A 16,148-nucleotide genomic window follows, 5' to 3' on the forward strand; every position below is an offset into this window, starting at 1 on the left:
AATGGACAAAGAAAAGCCATCAAGACCCCTCCATGGTGGCCAGTGAATTTGCCCGAAAGCCTGACCAAGTCTCGCGGTCTTTATTATGCCTGCTGCATGTCTGTTTTTGTTTCATCTTGCATATTTTCTCCCATAATTCTTGGTTCCATTTAATCGAGGATCGATTAGTATTCCTTCCAAACAGCAGAGGGGGCTGCGTCAGGCTGGGCCAGGCCAGGTTGAGCTTGGGTGGGGGGCTCAGGGTGGAATGCTGCAGCGGCGCTTTTGACTTGGGCAGGAGGCCGGTGGCCCCGGTATGGATTACCATAGCGATAGGCAGCGAGTCGCTTAAAGCAGGATGACTAATTGCCTGACAGAGCTGTGCTCTATTCCACTTGGTCACTGAAATTAATTTCTCTTTTCCGCATCGCGGTGTGAACGAGCCGTGAGATTTTGGTTCAATACTCAAATTAACTGGGAGTCTAAATTATTCCTCTTCATGAGTTTGAGTAGTTTTCATTAAGACTAAGTGTATATTTTATCAGTTTGCATTTGCGAGAAGTAGAAATATAGGCCCACTCTCAATGGTTGGCTTAAGCGCAGTAATCCAGCGAGCCGGGTGAATTCCTGGAAGCTTCTCCAGTTTCTTGCTGGCTTTCTCAGGATCTTCTTTCTCCTGTCTTTTCTTCCATTGCTTCTTTGATTTAGTTTTTTTTTTTTTTTTTTCTTTGGTGAAGAGCCCAAAAATATACGAATTTTAAAGTTGCTATTTAATATGTTTTATCCTTCATATGCAGTGGCTCTCTCAGTGTGATCCATGTTTCTTGACGTTTCCTTCATCTCCTCCGACATTGTGGTGGTTAGTTTGCAGTCCCCCATTACCCTGGGGCTCACGCTGGTGTTAAAGATGGATGCTGCCGCGCGACGTACTGGGTTCTCCCGTTGTCCGTATTCCCTTATGAAGTAGAATATGATCTGTGAGCATGTTCTGGGTTGTGCTGCGATGTGAATGGCGCTCTCTGTCAGGAAGCATTGTTGTGCCTGGGTGGCTGGTGAAGTGTGTCGAGGTGCGGCCTCAGAGGGCTGTGTGCCTGTGGATGGTGGTGCTAGCTGGGTCCATGTCAGGACATTGTGGATTTACCCTTGAACTTCAGGTTCGCCTGTTTGTATTGATTGACTGAGCCACTTACATCTGGATGACTGATAGCCAGTCATTCCTTAATAGCAGATCAGGACGCTATACCCGGTTCCCCCAGTAGAACGTGCGCGTTTCCTTACAGGCCTCTTAAGTGGCCCCATATTAATGGCAACATTCACCTAATTCCTCATCTGAGCAAGTGTTTCCTCACATGTCTTTGCTCAACCCTCCTTGCCTTCAAACAGCTATGCGTGATGTTAGATGTCCTTCGTCACGTTTCGCCTCACCTCTTGCCTGTGGAAACACAGCCTTGCTCTGCACCCTGTCCAAAAACAGGGGACGCCCTAAATGCACGCCCCCTTAAGAAGAGTTTTCTGAGGCTGTGTCCATTGTTCATTAATAACACGGCATTTCCCTGCCCTGGGGCAGGACGCCCCCCTTTGACGGGGCATTGATTTCCTGTATGACTTCATCCGCCTAACGTGGCATTGGCTCCAGTGCAGCATGGGTTTCATCCGCTCCTGTCAGGTGCCGGAATGGCCTGGCTTTCACGACACGGCCGCTTTCCCTGCGAGTTCCGGTGCTGAGACAGGTGTCATGATCCACCGGAGGCTGAGGGATGCAGGGAGCTGCAGTTTCGTGTGACTTATCTCCTCCTCATCCGGTTTTTTCCGCTGCCTGTATGTTTTTGTGACCATTTTTAAAGAGCGCAATATAATTTGAGGCAGTAGGTTGCAGTGCATATTTCCTTGCCGTTTTGAGGCGTCTTCACAGCAAAGGCTAATTTTATAATTGGTTTCACTTTCTCACGTACTGGCCCACGTGGACGGACGTGTGTCTCGCGGCGATCGGGACCTCGTTCTGCTTCTGACTCAGCTTCCGTCCAAGAGCATCCACATGCGGGAAAGGCAGCTAAGCAGCACCGCTGCGGGTAGAGAGAGCGAGCAGATCCAGGGCTTCAGCTTTTCGGAAACACAGCTGCTACGTTGCCGTGAGTGAGGGTGTCATCTTGTCAGCTGTCCTCCTGCCAGCAGCAGATCCTCGCATTTTCACGTGGGTGTGGATTGACATTTCTCACACCACCAGGGTTTCAGAATGCATGCTGCCACGAAGTCATGTGGGGGCCCAAGACCACTAGGCGCGCTCGTTAATATTGCCGACATGCTTAGTTCAACGTACAAAAAAAAACGAGGTTTCCAAAAAGGTGCTGAAAAATGTCTTTGAGGAGGAACAGAGTAGATTATTTCCGCAGTGCATTAAGTTTGAGGCCCCCAGCTTCTTGCCGGAGAATCGTATTGCTTGTGATGATGTAGATAAATCATTTAAAGTCTCAGTCATAGATATTTCCTGACAAAGAAGATTAACAGTAAGAGCGAAGCAGGAGGAGAAAAAAAAAATGAAAGGCGAGCTTCTGCAGATAAAAATGATTTGGCGTTTTCGGCTTCCTTTTCTGAGATGGCTTAAGATAAATATTCACTTATTAAAGCGTAACTGAAATTGACTATGCCATGCATCAGACTAATGGCCAAAGGCCCGGTTCAATACGGCAGACTTGGGGAAGGTTTTCTTAATGAAAGAACTGACGTTTTCTATGTTCTGGCTACATTCATCAGACTATATACATGCCAATGTGAACGGTTAGAGCCATCTGTTAAGTGTACATGATTGGTCCTAGAGGTTTATGGAAATAACCCGTTTAGCAAAATAGGCCGGCGATAATCCATCCGTACAGAAAAGATCCATACTGGGTCTGTGTTTCCAATCCCGCTTGAAAGCATGGAGTCGGTGTGGTGAGTGGAAACAGTACTTCGCAAGGGCCAAGGACCTAAAGGCACGCCAATAGAGACGGGCTGGTTCAATATGGCCAAAGCTGCTCAGTTAGTGCACGGAAATTGGGTGCGTTTTCTCTGAATTTTCTGAAAAGGAGTTTCAGCGGAATGGTGCTCCAAGGCCTTAATACCACAGCAGCTGCACCCACCTGTTAAAGTGGAGGAGGGGCCCTTAAGTCACATCAGGTTTAGCTGCTTTTGTATTTTTGCTCAAGGGAAACTTGATTGGAGTTTTACTGTGTCTAGAGCAGAACATCACTGTAGCGCAGTTCTTTAGCTACAGTGCTACACCTGTCAGGTTTCAGAGAGATGTTCAAACGCCAGGCACAGGGATGTGCTGGGGATTGAGTTATGCCTGCCTTCTCTACCTTAGACATTGGGTTTGATCTAACTTCTCTAACTTCTGCCTGAAGGCATCCTTAGTCTTCAGCTTGGACTATATTCAGGTCACTCCTTGTACATCGAATGATAAACTTGCCATCGATTTCTTGTCATCCTCACATCCAGGCTGAAGTCTTTAGGTGGCCGTCGGAGGCCAGAGTGGGGAGTCGGGCCCTGGGTTTTTAGAGCCTGATGTCAGCTGCTCGGGCTTCACAGAACCACCACCCGCAAAACTGGAATGGGGCCCCCGCTGCCTGACCCTCTAATTAGATAATTGGGAGCTCAGTGTCGCTTGGCTGGTCATGCTGATAGAATGCGATCAGAATGAAAGTGACGCCCCAACAATGAGACAATGTGGCAGAGGCGAAGCTCGCACTGCGACCCATCAGAACTTTCGCTGCCTCTGCGGACACAAAGGCATTTATTCAGTCCTAGATCCTGCGCTGGCCCACAGGCGGCCCACAGAACAAAGACAATGTTTAATCAGCAGTACGACAGGCCCCATTAAGGCCTGCAGCTCCTGCTACAAAGCATTCAAAGCCAAGTAGCGTTATGAAGCTGCCTCTTCATTCAGCCCCCCCCCAAAAAAAAAAAAAAGGAGAGTGGGGCTGCTTTTGAAGTGGTAAAACGTTATTAAATCAGTTAACAGGGAAGGAAAACCATAAAATGAAATAAATAGTGACCCCCACTGCTTTCTCCTCTAGGCAACGTGAACGATCGCCCTCCTGCCCTCCAAGAACAAGAAACATTTGAATAAATCATTGGCTGGAGCGTTTTAATGGTTTTAACGCTTGCAGGACGAGCTGCGGCGTGTACCATGCACATTGGCTCCTTTGGTTTCCATGTGGCTTTCTCTTTTCTTCCACATGGTTCTCAGAAACTCCTTGGTGCCCTTTTATTGGCACTCGAAAGTGACTCATACCTCGAGGCTTTGGGGGCTGTTGGGTTTTGGTAGAGAGGATCTCCCCTTACCACTGGGCTCTCATGGGCGCCATCCATCTCCAGCAGTCGCCGGCAGGCCCCGCCCCTTTCTGTCTACAACTCGCTCACCCTGTCTCGATTAGTCCCTGCACTAAGAATCTTCTGGTGTAGGGCACAAGGCACTTGCTGCCCACTGTCTTCTGCTCTGCCGTTTCAGGTTTTGCCTGCCACCACCCTGGCTGATCTTTCCAAATCCAAGTCCATTGTTGTGGATTCAAATGCCCCTAATTTTGAGAAACACTGGAATTCATCCACACTTCCCAGAGTTGTTTTTAATTGCCTTAGGCAGATATATGCTTTGTATTATCCTATTTCAACTGTGGATGAAACCTTTGGAATCACTGTTTTGGGTTATTTCCTCAGTGTTTATCAAAGCGTGGGTACAGTGTGAGACACCAGGGGGTGCTGTATGCCATGCAGATGTTCGTTTTAATCACCAGTAAATCAAGTCACCAAACACGCCAGGACTCCATATCCATTTTAATAAATCCAAAGAGTTAGTTAATGCAGTCTATATGGTGACTCGTTTTGTGCAGAGCAAAGCAATCCAGATCCTAGTTAGCGAAACCTAAATTGTGATAGACTGAAGGGTACAGAGTTTTTCTGTGAGAGACTGTAGTTCGTTAGCCTTAGCTACTGCTAAAAAGGTTGCGCCCCTCCTGACATTCGGTCATTTCCTCCGGCACTGAGCAGCGTGCACTCGAGCTGGGGTTAAGCCTGTCCCAGATACTGCCCTTCTTCTCCTTTCTACCCAGATGCATCGGAGGTCCTTGCCTTTCCGGTACACCGGGATTATATAAGTTCAGAACAGGAAGGATGATAAGGGACATGTATCATAATCCATAGCTTATCCGTTCTCTGTCTGTCACTAAAGGTGATGGCAGTGATTTAAGAGCAGCCACTGATGGAGCCCGATGGCACCTGTAGCAGGAGCACAGTTCTTGCCAGCCTGTTATTGGTGCAGACTCTGGGCGTTGGGTCATTTTCGCAGGTCGGCCCGTTTTCTCTCTCTCCCTCTCGATTCTGGGCAGCCGCTCTGGTAATGCAGCTGTGGCTGAAAGCCAACCCTAGGAATCTCTCTCTGCTTTTTACGGCGCCGTGCCTGGCCGAGGTGACGTCACCATGTGGGTGAGGTCGACCGCCCCTCCCACGGTTCCGGAGGCGGCATCCCACCGTCTTGGCCCAGGGGCCGTTTTTGTGTCTCGCTGCGGTTAGCCGCCGGGCCGGTCACCAGGGGCACCCGCCTCCTGCACCGACCCACGGCTTCTCTAACAGTCTCCTCTGACTGAGGCCAAATAGACGGCTTATTTGTTTTGATGAGGGCCGAAAGCACAGCTGCCCTGGTACCCTGGTAACCTTACACCAGCTTGTGTGTAGGCCTGTGCTGATGTGAACGGCCTTTGGTGAGTATGCACGGGGCCTGCATTGTGCGGTGCCGACGTGCGCGTGCAGTGCGGCATAATTTCACTTTCTTAATGAGCGGAGCTGCACGCTACCAGCTCCATTGCTCTCTGTTTACCGCAGCCAGGCTGAGAGGTCGCCTTCTGCTGGCAGGACCGCCTCTGCTCCCGTCTCCATGGACTCTCCCCTTCAGACCGCAGTCGCTGCGCTCACCGGGAGGTGCCCGTCTCGAGGAAACGGCGGAGGTTAGTGGGAGTCAGCTGGCACCGGTCGCTCCCACCGGGCCAAGTTGGCACGTACGCCCCAGCGGTAGCCATAACTGGCCCCGTCTAGCCCACGGCTACGCTTTGTTCATTTAGCTCATACTTCGGATCTTATAACCACAGGAAAATTAAGACTTTTTCCTTGTTAATTCATGGTGTGGTTCCTCCGTCGCACTTAGGACCTGAATGGGTGCAGGAATGGGCCGCTGTCTCAGTGGGTGAGGAAATGTTCAGGTGGGCCGGAGTTGTACTGGGGGCTCGGTGGTACTCAGACCTTTTATGGCTCCATTGTCAGTCTAATAGAGTGTAAAAGTTTATCCTCCTCCTCAGTTTAACAGCCTTTATGTAATCTCATAAACTAACATTAAACAGACTATAGAATTGCTCCAGCCTCTGTCGTCACGTCTGAGGAAACCTAGGGGGCCGTGAGTGATCTGGTGCCTTGTGCGGTTCTCCCATTATTTTCAACCCCCCCATCCCAATTCTCCTCTCCCACGTGGCATTGCATCAGGCCAAGGACCTAGCATAGGTAAGTAGTTTGCCTGACCCTTCTGGCCAAGAGATTAATTAATGCTTTATGTAAATGGGCTTTTACCGCGCCTACTTCCTTCCCCTAATTATTTCTGTTATGGCGGTATCAAGCCCCTGCCCCAGTTCTGTGTTTAAACAGTGCTGCATGCCTGTCCTGTCCTCCCAGTGAGGCACTGTCCTGGGCCTGGGCCCAATTCTCTCCGGCTGTGCTGTGGATTTTTGTAATATTCTTGTTTGTAAAAGCCCTCTAACAAAATAAATCACTGTATTATAGTGTAGGTGGGCAGCTCTTCTCCAGACTGCATGGTTAGTCTGCAGACTCAAGGTTAGTGCATCTGATGCCTGGTCTCCCTGAAGATGAAACACACAAGGATCTTGGAGTCAGTCTGTGATGGACTTCAGTCGAATAAGAGACCAATCAGGCAATTGGCCTGTAGCTAATTATAGCTAAGAGAGGGAGTGGTGCTGTGTGGCACTGTAAGGCCACCGTAGAGACATGGAGGGCACTTCCAGAAGAACAGGATCCCATTTGTAACCGTGTGCACGTATTAACTCCCAAGTCCTTCAGCAGATTTTAAAACGTAGAGAAAAGAAATGAAGCAGGTTAAAGCTGCGCTTCGTGTACTGCGTGAGCTGTGGGAACAGTCACTGGTGTGAGTTTAAGCGGTGGTCACCTGCTGTGTGGGTCGCAGGCTCACGTGGAATCACACGCACGGGCACCGGCGGCATCTCCTGATTGTGTACTTAACACTGCAGCGCATCTTCTGTCCGTAATATGAATCGTCTCCATTAGATTAAAGGGATTGCAAGGGGGCGGGCCATATGGCAGTGTAATTGGCTGTAATACCCCGTGGTGGCGGGGGTAAGTGGGTAACCAATTTCTTAACCACTTAGCAGCACAGCTGAAGTGAGCGCTGTGCAAACGACAGCAGCCTCCGCATCCATCATGAGGAGTGCGGAGCGCATTGTGGATGAGGCAGGGCCCGCCGATCGGAAGAGCCTGTCCAGAGCAGGATGGCCCTTTCCGTGATTTAGGACCGGGGCGCCAACATTAATGCGTGTGTGTACACTTGCGTACGGTATCACTGTCACCATCAAACCTTTACAGGGCTCCTCCAACCCAATATCACCTGAATCCACACATGCGACATTTCTGAGCTGCTGTTTCTCCCGCGGCAATGTTAATTAGGGGGTGGTTTAGCGCGTGCATGTCGGAGGGGTAAACAGCCCGGCTGTTACTGAGCCAGCCGGCGGTCCTCGGGCCGATCCCGTACCCCCGTCTGTGCATCTCTACCGGAGCGGCCCGTCGGCACAACCTGGAAAAATTATGCAGCGTAAAACCATCATCATGTATTTTCATAAAGATGAAATATTGGTATCTGTGCTCAGTTACAAGCTTTTATTAATGACGCCCTGTCAGAAGCTAGATGCTCTGCATATTCGCATATTAAACAGGCGAGACCAGAAACGCTCTTTTTATTACTACAAGGCATAAATCAGTTTAAAACATCTCATCATTTATATTCCCCCTCAGCTAAGTCCTCTTTTATTTAAATGAATTGGCACGCCGTCCTCCTGCTGCATTCAGTTCCTGGCACATTCAGAGTGATACAGGAACAGTTTGAATTGATTTACTGTTTTTCTATTAAAATAGCTGAGGCACCCCCCTTAATCCCCCCCCCCAACCCCCCCCCCCCGCATGCGGCGTTTACGGAATTGGAGAAGAGAACACAAATTGTGTTAAATTGTTAGAGCCGAAATGGCTCAAATCCAGCAGTCTTACGTCTCGTTGGATTTCCGTTATGTTGCTGTCCTTAAAATTGCATTTTTCTCTCTCCTGTAAGTGACTCCCATGTTATTTGGCCTGTTTGTTTTTGTTTTATTCCTCTTTGCTCTTCTAACGATGTATTGAATTGTGTACAAAATAATTGAAAGCGTGGAAATATTATTTAATCAATTAGAGGCAAAATTAATCTAGAAATGATATTGACTTTGCTTTAATCACAGAGGAACTCTGCATTTGCTATTTTTTATATATGAACACACACACAGACACACATATATATATATATATATATATAAATATGCAATATATATATATATATATATATATGTATGTATATATATATATATATATATATCAAAATGCAAATATATATAAAATATTGCATTTTTAAATTGCATCTCATGCTCTCTGGTCGTCTTTTTCTGACGAACTTGTTACCGAAAAAAAATAAAAAATACGCAGACAAGCATATAGACGATGATAACGGGCCCGAAAGGGTCAAATTTTACATTCAATTTGTCACATGCCTTAATTCAATAACGATTCTCTGGGCAAGTTCATTTGTGCAGCTGGCGAAATGAGTGCATTTTGGTGAGATTCTCTGTAAATATAACTGCATAACTGTCAATGTCCAGGGATATGTAATGTGTCTAATTTGTTTTGGATCGTTATGGTGCTGGACACTTACAGCACGCAATATTTATAAAACAAATAATTAACTCATCGCTGATATGGTGACGATGCTGAATGTGTTGGAGGTGCAGTACAGCAGGCAGAAAAGCTCCTTCAGCGAATCCCTTCATCCTGGAGCTAACGGCAGGCTGTCAGACGTATTCACCGTGACCTCGCTTTGGTGTAATTATGAGACAGACATTTACAAGGGAAAGGCTGCCGAACAGGTGACCTGCACTGCATATTTCCTCAGAAGTTGAATGGCACCATCTCACCTGTCCCAGTGCATTGTGGACCAGCACTGGAGGATAACAGACTGAGGTTTGCTGATGCACACAGTGTGTGAATCACTAAATACCCTTCTGGCAATTGAACATGATGTGTTTTTCCCCAACCCTGGGGGAGTGGAGCTGTCTTCATCCTGTCTTCATCCCAAAAACACCTTCCCTCCTATCTGTGCTTCATCACTCACTCAGCCTCCGTCGTCCCTCATGGATCTCATTCTCAGGCTTTCCTAGTGCTGCTTGTTCCGCCCCTAGAGGAGGTATGTGTGCTTATGGGGGTTCAGTCTTTATTCTGAACTGCGGCTCACATGACCAGCCAGTCGTCTCGCACCTTTAACACAGAGCTACGATGCTGGCACCTGATGTCTATTAGAACAAGCGTCTTTGAGAGTCTGCTCCCGTCCCTACTCCTGCTGCTGCCCGCCCCCTTGCTCATACAACATGATAGGATTCTCTCCTTTACATAAATGAATAAGCCCCTCGGATTATTTCCAACCCGGCCCCAGAAGCAGAGACCAGATCCCTTCCAGGTCCCGCAGAGGCAGAAGACAGATGAAGCAGACGGCCTTCTCTTTAAAGAGCCGCTCTCCCAACACCGGCAGAAATAATATTAATCTGGACTGGCTGCTCCTTCCATTTACCGCGGGCTCCGCTCCGGGGACAGCAGCCGGCGGCACTCCATACATTTCAAATGAAATATGAACGTTTCTTGTCAGAACGCTTCCATTTGGTAAAAGCCGCTCTCGGTAGCGTTCTGTTTATTTTTAATAAAGTGCAAGCGCTGTTTCTGAGGGGTGTGTGAGGGGGTGCACTGTACTCCCAGTGTTGGAGAGGCTGCCGTGCCCTTGGGAACCTATCCGGCTCCCCTCCTGTTTCCCTCCTAACAGAGGGCCCCCCCGCTTCCCTCCCCCTCGTGCCTTTCTCATGCTGCTCTCCCCGATTCCTCGAACCGCGCTTGACCTTCGGGGGCTGTCGTGTTACTCCACTTTGACTCCCCCTCCCCAGGGCCTCTCCTTTGTTCCTCCCTGGTCGTCCTTTTGTTTTCTCCTCTCGCTCAATGCTGTCCCCTTCCCTGTTGCGTCAGTCATGCACCTCAGCCTGGCCCAAGAAATAGTCCATCCAGGAGAGCGAAAGCGGTGACCCTTGTTTAGGGCGCAGCTGTTCCTCCCTCGGTTAGTGTGAGGCGGTGCTTTGGACACACGGGCTGCTCCACCCACCCTTCAGTGGAACCGTAGACTCACTCGATGGACTCTGTTGACTCTGTGGGTGAGGGCAGAGATGAAGCCGAACTCCCAGCTCCCAAGTTCTTCATAATAATGATGTCCCTCGCACGTTCTTCTGTTGTTCTGATAGAGGGACCTATTCGGGGTCCCCTTTGCACCTCCTCCACCCCCCCCACCCCCTTGCTCATTTTCTGTCTATCGAGTCTCTGTAGTCAGCCAGGACCTCCTGTGCAATGAACAGGAAACGGGAGATTTTACAGCAGCAGCCTGACGGAACGGGATCACTTCATTTCTGAGCCTGACACCTTCCATATGCTCCGTTCCAAACCGGGGCCAGGGGGGCCGGGAGATTGGCATCGATTTCCAGTGTTCACTCAGGTGAGAATAGCGGAGAACTATCTGAGCTGTGATCAGTTTTTAATGGGTCGATTTTCTGAGGTAATGTTTTTTTTTGAGGGGGTTTGACCAGGGGTACCAGCTAAATGTTAGCCGCGACCTGCTTCCTGTCCTTGCTGTCATCTGGGGAGGTTCCTCTTGAAGCTGCGGATTCCTCCTGGGGACCTGTGAAGGAATCTCAATACCACCCCTCCCCCCAAACACTCTGGCACCTTATCTTTATTCCTAATGACACCCCACAGGAAACCTTGTGTATTCAGTCTGAAAAACAACACAGACCCGCGCAGGCCGGTCCCCGGGTCTCAGGCCCATGCGACGGCCTTATCTGAGCGAGGGGCGACAACACTGAGATTTAGGGCAATTCTGGGTCACAGGGGCCGCTGCGGGGCCCAGGCCTACTGGCTTGATAAGCACGCGGCTCCCAGCAGATACGCTGCACACAACAATGGCCCATTAATCACTGACAGCTTCCCGTCCCCTGTCTAATAGGGATGTGGTGGGGCGGGCGGCAGGCGGCGCGGGGCGGCTCCGTCTCGGGACGGCTTCCCGGACCCATTATTAATTAGTCTTCTGGCCCAGTGGGCCCAGGTCATCATTCGCAATGCCAGTGCACCCAGGCACCCTCTCCTCAGCCTCCTCTCTTCACGCTCAGCTGAGTGTAGGAATGAGTCGCAGCAGTCCAGAGCAGCTGAGCTCTGTGAGAGTCACGCCGGCGGCTGCGGTTCCTGGAATCCCGCCGCCTGTCCTAACCGCACCGCCGGCTCCCCCTGCCACCCGCTTCCGTTTCCATCCCCTGTCGCCATTTTACGTCACAGAATTCGTCCGCGGCGGTTTGAAATCTGTCCACTTCTCCGCTGATTTGTACTCTCTCTTCCCCGGTCGTCTGTGTCTTTTGGGTTCCTGCTGCACCCGCGAGTCGCCCGGCACGGCGTGTGGCGGCCTCTCGCCTATATGCTTCGCGAGAGGCCTACGGCGGCAGGCCGCGCACCGTCATTCACAGGGTCTCCAGGCCTGCTGCCGCGAAGGGAGCTGCTGGTGGCAGCCAGCGAAGAGGAATGAAGATATGAGGCGGTCCGTGTCCGCGGGAACTTGTGTGACTGTGGGGCCCCCTACCCAGTTGTTTCCCAAAACACCCCCCCCCCCCAACCAGGTGCAGACAGCTTTCCCAGCAGGCCGGTCTGTGACTAGTGCCCATATCCCCGCATGTGTGTGACTGTCCTCAGCCAGGTCTCCTAAAAGCCACCTCCACCAGCACCCCAAAGTCAGGCCCCGCCCGCTGAATGACTTATGGCGGGTTACTTATGCCTTCAGGAGCAGATAATGCATATTCTGACATGCCATCATTCATTATAATATTATCATGCATATGAAAATTGAATAAGTTAGATTTCAGTGACTACAGCGCTCAGTATTTCCGGCCATTGTACAGCCGAGACTGTCTCTTTGTCTTCAAGGGTCTAGGCGATGTACGCCCTCTGAAATTAGTTTTCTTTTTTTTTCCCTGACATATTCAACACATAAATGCAAAATGACCTGGGAAACTTTAATCAGCTGCCTTTTTGCTGACTCCGGGGGGAGGGGGGGGGGGGGGGTGGCACCCAGCTTGCTTGATGTTTGTGTTAAACCCGGGTTTTACGAATGTCCTTATGGACTTGCTTCTGTGCTGTGTCACGGCTGTGCGCGATGCTCTTTGGAAAAGCGGCCATTTCGGTGACATTGAGTCACTTCGAGCGTCGCTGTCGCCGTCTGTTGAAAGAGCATTTGTGTTTACAGGAAACTGTCTTGTTGTTTTACACGCTACAGGAAGAATGCCTGGTGTCGACCACCCTCACCCCACCCCACCAGAGAAGGTTGTCTGTAAAATCCCAGAAGTAATGTGCACACTTGTTTTCTATTGTTTGGGAAGCGGATCGCTCCCGTGACCCCATACATATCGCTCAAGACCTGAGGAGGGACGTGAATCTGGGAGGTTTGGGCGGGAAGGAGCCGCGTGCCGATGGGCTCTTCGCTGGAGCAGCCCCCCGGGACTGTGCTGGCCATGGGATCCTTTCGACAGCAGTGTTTAAGAGCCGCGCTCTGGTAATTTACTGTCCCCGTGGTGCCTCCGCTATTGCATAACATAGCTCCTTAGTAGCCGTTTTTATGTAAAGTAATGTGCAAAGCTTGCAATTTTCCTGCTTTATGGATATTTAGTGATGCAGTTCTGTATCCCGCTACTGGATATAAGAGCCTAAGTCCTGTCCTTTATCTGCTGTGCTCCCCTGGGCTCTGACGTCCCAAAGTGGCTTTTCTTTCTATTCCTTGACTTCCCGGGTGTCACCTTGGTGACCCTGCAGTGCCGTTTGCACTGTCTGTCCACGCGATTGTCACCTCCCTCTTCCCAGCATCCCGGAAGGGGAAGCTCATGCGAGCTGCCCGCTTGCGGGGCACAATGGCCCCTGCATTCTTAACGTCGTCCGTTAGATCACACTAAGGCTACCATAAGGCTGTTCAGCGGCACCACCTGTGAAATAATTGGGCTTTTTTAGAGTCAGCTGTGTAGGAGGGGCTTGCGAACAGAAAGAGAAGTGTCAGTGTCAATAAACGCTTTTTTCTTGTCTCTTTCCGTCCTCATCTCTGTCACGTTTTATTTATCTGTGGGGTTTCGGAGATGAGAGCAGCTGGACCTGCTTGCTTGAGCGCATTCATTTAAAAAGTTGGGGGATGGAGTGTTTCCCCCAGGGCGTGTTTGGGTCCCCCGCATCAGGCATCCGTGCCAGTCCCCGCTTTTACCGCCCTGGCATCGGCCACACTTCCCTGCGTCGCAGGGCAGCGTTACGACATCATTTTTACGGTCTCGTCTGCTTGCTTTTCAGACAGCGTTTGAAGAGATGGCTGACTTTAATTTTTTAAAGCGCTTTCGACATAAAAGCCGTTCTGTTTTTATTTGTCTTTTGTTATTTAGCTTGTGTTTCTTTTCATCTGAATTGTACTGCATGTAACTCTTTCCAGGGTTCAAGTCTCCGCCCTGATTCCATGTGTGCGGAGTTTGCATGTTCTGCCTGTCGTTGAGGGGTTTCCTGTTGGTACTCCAGGTTTCCCCCCCACAGTTAAAAAAACTTGTTGTGGTATACTGGAGATACTGTAGGCTCCGGTATAAGCTGAAGGATGGATGGATGGATGGATGGATGGATGGATGGATGGATGAATGGATGGATGGGTGGGTGGATGGATGGATGGGTGTATGAATGGATGGGTGGGTGGATGGATGGATGGGTGTATGAATGGATGGGTGGGTGGATGGATGGATGGATGGGTGTATGGATGGATGGATGGATGGATGGATGGATGGATGGCTTGTTTGCATAAGTTAGTAATTTTTGCTACCTCAGATTTTTCCTTAAATGCTGCCAAGAAAAATAAAAAAGAAATGACGCGATTCTTTGAAACCGAGCAGTTCTTTTGCTAAGTGTCTGAGATTTTGTTATCCTCAGTTACTGGTAAAATCTATTTCCGCTACCATTATCTGTGTAAACTGAAAGCTCTTGCTTTGACCCAGTTAGCCGAAATGTGAAAACTGCGATTTCGGCCGTTACAGCTCCGAATTATAAATCCACTGCTAAAACAGGTCTATAAAGTTCACTGCAGGGCCTGAGCTTTGATCCAGTGACCTGCCTGAATCCAGTTTTCAGAGTGTTCCTGCTTTTATTCAGCTTTATGCCTCTGATGCTGCTTACAGTTTGTCACTGGGAACATTGTTGGCTGGGACCCTTCTCGTGTATCCTCAGCCCTATCTCTTTCTGTCCGTTCACTCCTCTCCTGGCTAACTGGATCCACTCCAGAAATCCCTCCACCTTCAGTTAGCGCCTAGTGGGACTTGTGAAGGGCAGGTTTCCGTGTGGAGGTAGGGTGATAGTTTGGCCCCAAGGACGACACACCCTGAAATTTAGGAAGGAGCCACTGGAGAAAGCAGAGGCCGGTGGCCTTCATTCGGCACCTTGATTCTGCGAGGTTCCCTTCCACACACTCTGGGTGAAGTGCTCACCTGAGGAAGCGCTGAAGCTGCGGAACAGGAAATGTAATTACTCGCAAAAATTCTCTGAATGATTATTTGATGTCTTAATCAGAAGCGATAATGCAAGGATAGTTATGATAAATTATCTGTTTGTCTGTTTCAATATCGTGTCAATATGACTGAGTGCACACAAAGGTTAGCAGTGTAACATCAGGGAAAATTATTGCCCAAAACTAAGGCTCATTCCAAAAGTGCATCAAAGGCTGTTTGATTTACTGTCGGTTCAATGGCTGCTGCCGTGCCCTTACATCTCTCGGGTTGTGGCTTTGATTCTTGCCTTGGCTCTTTCTCCCCATGTTTGTGTGGGTTTCCTCTGCCTACTCTGATTTCCTCCCACTATCTCTAGATGTTTGGTTTAGGTGTATTAAGTGCGCTCGTGTATGCATGTGTCTATGCTGTGATTAACTGGAACCCCATCCTGGGTATCCCTCTGCCTTTTTCGCTTCATGCTCACTGGGATGGACCTCAGGCTTTCCGAGATGGCGAACAGGATCAGCAGTCATGGAAGATGGATGGAGTACTTGTCACACTTGTTGAAATCATTTGGCGAATTATAGCTCACGCATGTCCTTGCTAGTTTTTATATTTTTAAAAGAGGATATGTAGTCCTGGTAGAGTTTCTCCGTCTCCATGTAACATGTACTTGTGTGTCCCTCTAACGTGGCTGATGCCATGGGGTGTCATGGAAGCACTGGCTGCCACTTTGTGGGTGGAAGTGAGGCATGTGCCCAGATTGCGGACCTCTGCCCATCACCGGCCCACCTCCCCATGGTTTGTGGCCAGACAGACAGCTGCTGACCTTGCAGACATGCCCCCTGCACCTCTGAGGTCTTGTGATTGAGTTCTTGACATACTTGTCCTTCCGTCTCTCCCTAAGCCGCTCGGGTCATTTTCAAACTGAATTATTAACCATCTTGCGCCGGAGCTCTGAGCGAGGTACCAGCCCCCCTTTCTCAGCCGCCAAAAGGAGGGACGTGGCCCCAATCCTGGCCCCTTGGAGATGAGCTATAGAAGCCCCTGCTATGTTCTTGAAATGCTAGGCTATCGCTTTGTAAACTTGTACACAGAAAACAGGGGCTGCATCCCCTTGGCTGGTCCTATGGTGTGACGGTTAAATGCCTGACCGCAGATGAAGCGCTGGGATCCTGTCACCGCAGTGTGATGTGGTGAGCTGTCACACTCACTATCTCTGCCTCCGGGAGCAGCTAGAAGGGAGCCTCGTGACGTATA

This window comes from Brienomyrus brachyistius, chromosome 11 (assembly GCF_023856365.1).
Source record: "Brienomyrus brachyistius isolate T26 chromosome 11, BBRACH_0.4, whole genome shotgun sequence".
NCBI classification, from domain to species: Eukaryota; Metazoa; Chordata; class Actinopteri; order Osteoglossiformes; family Mormyridae; genus Brienomyrus; species Brienomyrus brachyistius.